Here is a 9,476-nt window from a genome sequence, read left to right on the forward strand (position 1 = left end):
CCCATTGAAGCAAGTCTTGCCCCAGAGGGGTGTCTCCAGCACAGAAGTTCTCCCACTGCAGACACAGCTGATTCTCACAGCCAATTGGCCTGGAGGTCAATCCCTCCCAGTGTTACCTACAACAATCAAGGCTTAACTACAGCAAGACTGTGCACAAAGCCCACGAGGGGGTGCACCAAGAGTGTCTACCTCAGGTAATTGGGGAGGCTGAGCCACTGGGCCCTATAGGACACCTAGCACACAAAGCCACTCTATCGACAGAGCAAAGCATAAAAAAATGAGGAGACAAAGAAACAGGACACAAATGACAGAAATGGAGGAAAGCAAACGACTGGATATAGAGTTCAAAACCACACTTTTAAGGTTTTTCAAGAATTTTCTAGAAACCGCCGATAAACTTAATGAGACCCTCAAGAAATCTAATGAGACCCTCGAGGTTGTGATAAAGGACCAACTAGAAATTAAGCATACACTGACTGAAATAAAGAATATTATACAGACTCCCAACAGCAGACTAGAAGATCGCAAGAATCAAGTCAAAAATTTGAAATACGAAGAAGCAAAAAACACCCATCTGGAAAAGCAAAACGAAAAAAGAATCCAAAAATATGAAGGTAGTGTAAGGGGCCTCTGGGACAGCTTCAAGCATACCAACATCCGAATTATAGGGATGCCAGAAGAAGAGAGAGAGCAAGATATTGAAAACCTATTTGAAGAAATAATGACAGAAAACTTCCCCTACCTGGTGAAAGAAATAGACTTACAAGTCCAGGAAGCCCAGAGAACCCCAAACAAAAGGAATCCAAAGAGGACCACACCAAGACACATCATAATTAAAATGCCATGAGCAAAAGACAAAGAGAGAATCTTAAAAGCAGCAAGAGAAAGACAGTCAGTTACCTACAAGGGAGTACCCATACGACTGTCAGCTGATTTCTCAAAAGAAACTTTGCAGGCCAGAAGGGAGTGGCAAGAAATATTCAAAGTGATGAATGCCAAGAACCTACAACCAAGATTACTTTATCCAGCAAAACTATCATTCAGAATTGAAGGTCAGATAAAGAGCTTCACAGATAAGAGAAAGCTAAAAGAGTTCATCACCACTAAACCAGTATTATATGAAATGCTGAAAGGTATCCTTTAAGAAGAGAAAGAAGAAGAAAATGGTAAAGATACAAACTATGAACAACAAATACACATCTATCAACAAGTAAATCTAAAAATCAAGTGAATAAATAATCTGATGAACAGAATAAACTGGTGATTATAATAGAATCAGGGGCATAGAAAGGGAGTGGACTGACTATTCTTGGGGGGGAAAGGGGTGTGGGGGATGCAGGAAGAAACTGAACAAAAATCATGCACCTATGGATGAGGACAGTGGGGCGGGGGTGAGGGCGGAGGGGGAGGTGGGAAACGGGTGGAGGGGAGCTATGGGGTGAAAAAGAGGAACAACTGTAATAATCTGAACAATAAAGATTTAATTTAAAAAATAAAATAAAATAAAAATCTAAAAAAAAAAGAATTTTATCTGAAACAGAGTTCAGAGTAATGATGTTAAAGATGCTCAACATATGAAAAAAGATATAGTAACTATGAAAAAAAGAACAGTCTGAGATAAAGAATGACATAACACAAATAAAGAACACATTGGAAGGAATACACAGCAGATTAGGGGAAGCTGAGAATCAAATCAGTGAATTAGAAGACAGAGTTGAAAATATCACTCAATTAGAGAACCAAAAAGAAAAAACAATTAAAAAACAGGAGGACATCTTAAGGGAGCTGTGGGACAAAGTGAAACGTAACAATATTAGAATAGTAGGTGTATCTGAAGAGGCAGAAAGAAATAGAGAAGGTGTTTGAGGAAATAATGGTAGAAAACTTCCCTAACTTAGTAAAGAAAAAGTCACACAAGTTCAGGAGGCACAAAGAACCCCAAACAAGAAGAACCCAAACAGACCCACACCCAGACACATCATAATTAAAATGCCAAAAATTAAAGACAAAGAGAGAATCTTAAAGGCAGAAAGAGAAAAGAAAACTATTACCTACAAAGGAGTTCCCATAAGGCTGACACCTGATTTCTCATCAGAAACGCTACAGGCCAGAAGGGAATGGCATGAAGTACTCAAGGTAATGGAAAGCAAGGATGTGAGACCGAGAATACTATATCCGGCAAGGCTATCATTCAAAATAGACGGTCAAATAAAGAGCTTCCCAGACAAAAAAAGGCTAATGGAGTTCATCACCACCAAGCCAGCATTACAAGAAATGCTAAAGGGATTGCTGTAACGCATTGCTGAGAAGAAACAGAGAGAGAAACCTAGCCATACAGAAATAAAATGACTATAAATAAGTACCTCTCAATAATAACCCTAAATGTAAATGGATTAAATGCTCCAATCAAAAGGTGTAGGATAGCAGAATGGATACAAAAACATGACCCAACTATAAGCTGTCTACAAGAGACCCACCTCAAAACAAAAGACACACACAGGATGAAAGTGAAGGGATGGAAAAAAATTTTTCCATGCAAATGGGAAAAAAAAAGAGCTGGAGTAGCAATACTCATATCCAACAAAATAAACTTTAAAAGCATCATGCTAAGTGAAATAACCCAGTTGGAGAAATATAAATATCATATGATCGCACTCATTTGTGGAATATAATGAACAATATAAACTGATGATCAAAAATAGAGCGGGGGGGGGGGGAGGTGGAATACATACTAGAATGTAATAGAAGTAATCCTGTTATTTGCAGATTTTTAATATTTCCTACAACTTTTGTGATATACTATGTTAGTATAGTTTTGATAATATTATTATACTTAAAATCCTTTTATTCTTGAAATAGTAACATTTATTGCATGTAATGTTATTATATGTAAGATCATTTTTCTTGAATTGGTGTTTATTGCATGTAACATCATATTTAAAATTGTTTTTCTTGAGATATTAATGTTTATTGCATGTAACATTATTATATTTAAAATCATTTTTTTTGAAATAAAAAAAAACTGGAAAAAAATAAATAGGTGGGTTTTGGGTAAAGCAGATTGCTCTCCATAACATGGGTGGGCTTCATCCAATCAGTTGAAGGCCTGCATAGAAAAAGACTGATCTCCCCCCCAGCAAGAGGGAGCTCTCCAGTCTGACACCCCTCAGACACGAACTGCACCATCAGCTTGTCCCTGGGTTTCTAACCTGCCAACCACCCTCCGGATTTTGGACTTGCCAGCCTCCACAATCACATGAGCCAATTCCTTACAATAAATCTTTCTCTCTATATATACACATGCTATTGAATGTTTTTCTGGAGAACCCTGACTATACAGCCTACTATTTGATTAATTCTGAAGATGGAGCAGTGAGCAAAACTGACATGGTCTGTGGCTTCACTAAATTTACATTCTAGTGGGAGAAGGAAACAATAAATTAAAAACAAGCACAGCATTAAACACATTCATTAGAGATGTTTGCAAGTGTGCAGAACCCCGAGTTGGGCAGGGCAGCTTTTAGGCAAAGGCCAAGATTTTTGTTAACTCTTTTGTCAAGTGGAGAGAAGAGTATCAGCTCTGTTGCCATAGAGAATGTGTAGAATGAGCTCATTTTTTGTTTTTAAAAAGGATGGATGTGTCTGGCAGGATGGAAGGAATTGTCTGTCGCCTTAACAGATGGCAGCAGGCTCCTTAGGGAGAGAATTGTCTCTGTAAGATAACACTCTGACAAGCCACCTGAGGCAGGAAGTACGCATGCACCCAAGGGCATTCGCTCTCAGACCAGCCTATCAGAGAGATGCGTTAGAAACAAGGAGAACTGGGGAGGGAGCCACCAGGCAGAGAGGACAGGAAGGAGGACAGGAGGTGGGGGCAGAGGACCAAAGACTTTTCTTAACAGCGTGTCAACATTAAATTTTAAATGGTTTGTATTCCTGTGACATAAGCCCACGGTTTGTCCCTTCTACCTCAGGGATATTTGCAAAACACACATGACTTCTTGTAAATGGGATTTTTTTTTTTTGAATTGAAGGAAAAGAGCTAAATTCCAGGTCTCAGTTGTCCCGGGAGTTACACACCAGAACAGCCCATATTATCCCAGGAGTCACACACCAGAACAGCCAAAAGATGCAGGCAGAGACTAAGAATTCCCTGGAGCTAGGAAGGAGGAGCCAGAAGTGACTGTGCCCACTTACACCCCCTGGAGAAACATGGTTTTGAGGAGGGAATTGGAATTTTCCACTGGGCACAGAATGAAGGGTTCAAGTGAATTTTATCTCAATCCTAGGACCCCAGCATTGTTCCAGGTGACCTGGAAGTGAATGTGTAAGAAAACAAAGTGAGGAAAGCTTGACCCCAAAATGCTAACAGCAGCTATTTCTGGATGATGGAATAATGTAATTCTGTTTACTTTCTATATATCTTTATGCAACTATAAACCTTTTACAATAAGCAGAGAAACTCCAACACTCTTTTCAGTTTTTAGAAAGAAATAAATCTCCCCCTGCTGCCAATCCTGCTGAAGTGGCCCAGGCAGCAGGTGGCTCCTCAGCAGGAGGGGAGGTGGAGAGGGCCTGGGAAGGGCAGGCAGGGTCTCTCTCCTCCACTGCACTTGGAAACATGACTCATCTCCTCCTCAGACTTGCAAATTGCTCATCTCCCCCTTCTCTCTCTCTCTCTCTCTCTCTGAGTAAGAGGAACCCAACAGTCCTGCTCTTCTCTCCAGGGAGCTAATTCCAGGCCATTGCCTGCCAGACCCAGAGCTGCCTCCCACTCACTCTCAGGCCAGGAAGTTAACAAGGAGGGTGCTCATTTTCATTTCTTTCCTCCCAGCTCCGTTGCCAGGCCTGGGTTCCAGAGAGAGAGAGGCCTCCGCCCTCTGCAGCCTTTGCTGCCCACGGTCCTGATGCCAGAGAGGGCTGCAGGCCTCAGGGAAGCCAGGACTACCTCCCCCACCCTCCTGGAGACCCCACCCGCAGCCTGGCAGCCTGGCAGCCCAGGTTACATGGACTCCTTCTCACCTGCTTCCACAGGACCAGCCTCCTCCTCAAATTATGGTCCAAGTGAAACCTGGTTACAAAGAGCACTGGGGCAGGGAGGGGGGGTTTGAAAGGGAATAAAGGTAAGAAAAACCTAGAGTTAAATGCAAGAGTACTGCTGGTAAATGGTCTAAGTGAGAGAAATTATTATCAAGATGAAAACCGTTGTAACCTGAGAGTCCCCTCTTTTCTACTCTTCCTGCCCCCCCCCCTTTCCTTGAATATCAGAAACAAATAGTTCAATCCTCCCTTCTGAGTGACTGCAGGGAGTCTAGACTACTTCTTGCCAATATTTCTCCTAGACAAGAGGTACTTTAACAACAACAACAACAAACCCTGGCCAGGTAGCTCAGTTGGTTAGAGCATTGTCCCAATATGCCAAGGTCATGGGCATATACAAGAATCAACCAAGGAATGCATAAATAAGTGGAACAACAAAGCCATGTTTCTCTCTCTCTCTCTCTCTCTCTCTCTCTCTCTAATCAATCAATAACTAAAAATAACAACAGCAATAATCTCTACACTAATAAAAGACAAACATGCAAATTGACCATACCTTTGCTACACCTTAAGCCACGCCCACGAGCCAATCAGAGTGACTATATGCAAATTAACCCAACCAAGATGGCGGCCGGCAGCCACAGAGCTGGAGCAAGCAGGAGGCTTGGTTGCCCCAATGATGGAGGAAGCCAAGCTTCCCTGCCTGCCATGGCTGGCTCTGAGCTCCTCTCAAAGCTACAAAGTTTCAATTATAGAAGGTAAATAAATCCCAGAATAAAAAGAAAAAAAGGACTGGCTGGCAGCTTCTGTCGTGGGGTGGGGGGGCCAGCCTGAAAATGGCCATCAGCCCCTCACCCAGACTGGCCAAGCACCCCAGTGGGGACTCCCCACCCTAAAGAGGGTGTGGCCAGCCTGCAAACACCCATCAGCCCCTCACCCAGGCTGGTCAGGCACCCCAGCGGGACCCCCACCCTGATCTGGGACACCCTTCAGGGCAAACCAGCTGGCCCCCACCCGTGCACCAGGCCTCTATCCTATATAATAAAAGGGTAATATGCAAACTGACCCTAACAGCAGAACGACTGGGAATGACTGGTCACTATGACACACATTGACCACCAGGGGGCAGACGCTCAATGCAGGAGCTGGCCCCTGGTGGTCAGTGCGCTCCCACAGGGGGAGCTCTGCTTAGCCACAAGCTAGGCTAACGGCTGTCAGTACAGCGGTTGTGGGAGCCTCTCCTGCCTCCTCAGCAGCGCTAAGGATGTCTGACTGCAGCTTAGGCCTGCTCCCCGCTGGCAAGTGGACATCCCCTGAGGACTCCCGGGCTGCCAGAGGGATGTCTGACTGCCAGCTTGGGACCAATCCCCCAGGGAGCGGGCCTAAGCCAGCAGGTGGACATCCTCCAAGGGGTCCCAGACTGCAAGAGGGCATAGGCCGGGCTGAGGGACCCCCTCGAGTGCACAAATTTTTGTGCACTGGGCAATATTAAAAATAATACAGCAATAATAAAAATAATAATGTCCTGTGTTTATTGGTTGCTGGTTAGGTTCCATCTGACTGCCTCTCTTAACCATATTTGAACACACACCAGCAATTTCATATGGTTGAACTGAATGAAGTCTAGGCCACGTGCACTCTACTAAGTGATGTACATACAGCATCTCATTTACCGACCCCCCCAGGGCAGCCCTATGATGTAGAGACTGTGATGCTCTTTAACAGAGAGTAAAAGTGGGGCACAGGGAGGTGAAGGTCACACAGCTTGTAAGGTAGAACCAGGAATCAAAACAAGACTGTCTGAATCCAACACTTACATCTTAACAATAGCCACGTCCTGCTTCCCCTTCATCCGAACAGTGGCTCGGGTTCTTCCTGCTCATGCCAGGCTAGCCTCCCGATGACCTTCACCCAATGACAGGGCACTCTCCTTCCCTTCGGTCCCCAAGCAGCACTAGCCCCAGCCTAAGTCCAAGTGGTGGCAGTAACAGGTTTTGCTGACCATTTGGGTGAGTCATGAACAAACTGCAACTCAGTCAACAAAAACTTAAAATTGATGTCCTACCAGAAAACTCAAATATAGACTCTCAAGGCCCCTCGGTAATGGTCCTCCGGTTCCTCAACCTCCCCACAGCCGCCCCATGACCCCTGCCAATGGGTGTGGCCCTCCCTGCTCAGATCAGGTCTCCTGTCCTTGCTCTTTCTTCTCTGTGACCAAACTGTGCCCCACATGCGATTCCTGGGTCCTCCAGAGAAAGAAAACAAGAACAGCATTTATAACCAAGACAAAAGCAAACAACAGCAACACCAAACAACAAGCTCACCACCTTCCCACAAAAAAAGACTCCGCCCTTCTCGCGCCCTAGGCACAGTGTTAAGCTCTTCTGGCCTCGGCTCTCCATCCGTCCACATTGCTTCCCAGACTTGCTTTGCATAACCGGGGGCCAAGGAGGCATGATGGTGAGAAAAAGACAGTCTCCCACCAGCATGAAATCAGCCTTAGTGTACAAAATGCTATCTGGCTGCGTTTTAAAATGTATCGTTAAATATACATAAAATTTACTACTTCGAGCAGCTTTTAAAAATAGCATTTTTCCTCATCCCTGCTAAGTTATAAATAAAATGGGCAAATGAAGTCTAAGGGGAATGTGAATGACAAGGGGCTGGGAGGGGGACATCGTTTTCCCAGGCAAGCGGCCCCAGCGGGCGGCATGGCATCCCCTGTTTGGTCTGCCTGGCAGCCTCCCTGCTGGAAGTGACCGGCGATGCCAGAAACTGCTCCCTCCGTGGTTACCAGGCAGCAGCATGGACAGGTCCCAAAGCCCTTTCTTGGTTCTCATTCTCCTCAAACTCTCAGGAGCGGTTGACCCTGTTGCTCACGACATCAGCTGGCCTGGGCCCAGACTCTCCCAGCTTCTTGTGGGAGCCAGGTTATTCTTCTTCCTGAAGGACAAATAGGAAATCTCGTTCCCTTGCTCAAAAGCCTCCAAACGTGCCTACTGCCCACTGGCTTCAGTAGAAACGCACCACCCAGGTACTCAGAGTTCTCCAGAAAACAGCCTCCCCGGGCCTTCCCAGCTCCCTCTCTCATCGCTCCCTTGCACAAGCTGTGTGCCCCAAGTACAGCCCCGCCATTCTTCCCCGCCTCCCTGCCTCTGCCATGTGCTGATCCTTCCTGGAGTCTCCCTTCTCTGATGGTCAAACTACTTCCCATCATCCATGTCCATGCTACTGCTTCTTTGAAAAGCTCTCTTGATCATCCCCAAATGTAACCAATAAGTTAAGCTGCTGAAACAAAGACACCTTAAAATACCTGGGTGTCAGTAAGCCTTCCTTGATTCCTGCCTGTTTTCTGACCCTAGTTCTCCAGTTTTCCTCTTGACTCCGTGAGCTATCTGATAACCTCCCAATACTTTCCTTCTCTGCTTAAGCTATCCAGAATTGGTTTCTGTTGCTTGCGATCAATAACCATGACTGATACCCCTGCCTCCCTCCTAGATTGCTATCAAATGAGGTGCTGTGTACTTGGGTGCTTTGTGAACAGTGATTTATCAGTCCACCCTATATTCCCTATCCGCCTCCTCCCATCACCCAGCTGCCTCCAACAGAAAAGAACCAGTGAACAACTCGCCATCACATTAGCCAAAGGGAATGAAGGGCCAAAAGAGACCCCAAAAGTTACACTTGATAATCACCTCTCTGAAGATGACTTTTGCAATTACATAATTCCAAACTTTTTTTTGTACTGTAAACAGATAGCAAATAATCTCCAAAACCACTTACTGATGATTTCTGACTCCATTAAGTGCTTTGTTTAGATCCTGTTACTGAGCCACCAAGAGAGAGAGAGAGTAGCCATTTCCCCCCTGCAGTTCCCTCTCCAGGCCAGTTCCCTTCACCGTCCACTTAGCAGCAAGAATGCGTCTCTAAAGTCTTCTGGCACAATCATTTCTCAAATATAATTTACATACAGTAAAGTGCATAAATCTTAAGTGAACTTTTGGATGAATTTTTACATATTTTCCTATGCCCAGGGTTCCACTACCAAGATTGAAATAGAGACCATTTCCAGAAAGTTCCCTCCTGTCTCGTGCCAACCAATACCCCAACAGGTACCACTGTTTTGATCTTTATCACCATAGATTGTTTAGCCAGCTCTAGAACTTCCTAAAAATGGAATCATGCAGTATGTTCTCTTTTGCTTCTAGCTTCTTTCATTTAACAAACTTTTGAGTCCCCTGATTTTTTTTTCAATAACCTTTGTCACTTTGCACATGACAGCTTCCTTAGTTATGTACCTGTCTTCTCCCCTCCACCATACTTTGCAGTTGGACAACACGGTGTTGGACAGCTCCTTCCTTAGGACCCTCCACAAATTATATGCTCAATAAACAGTTCCCAAATGAATTCACCAATGGAGATCAGAACAGACCCAG

This window comes from Myotis lucifugus, unplaced genomic scaffold, assembly GCF_000147115.1.
Source record: "Myotis lucifugus unplaced genomic scaffold, Myoluc2.0 scaffold_197, whole genome shotgun sequence".
NCBI classification, from domain to species: Eukaryota; Metazoa; Chordata; class Mammalia; order Chiroptera; family Vespertilionidae; genus Myotis; species Myotis lucifugus.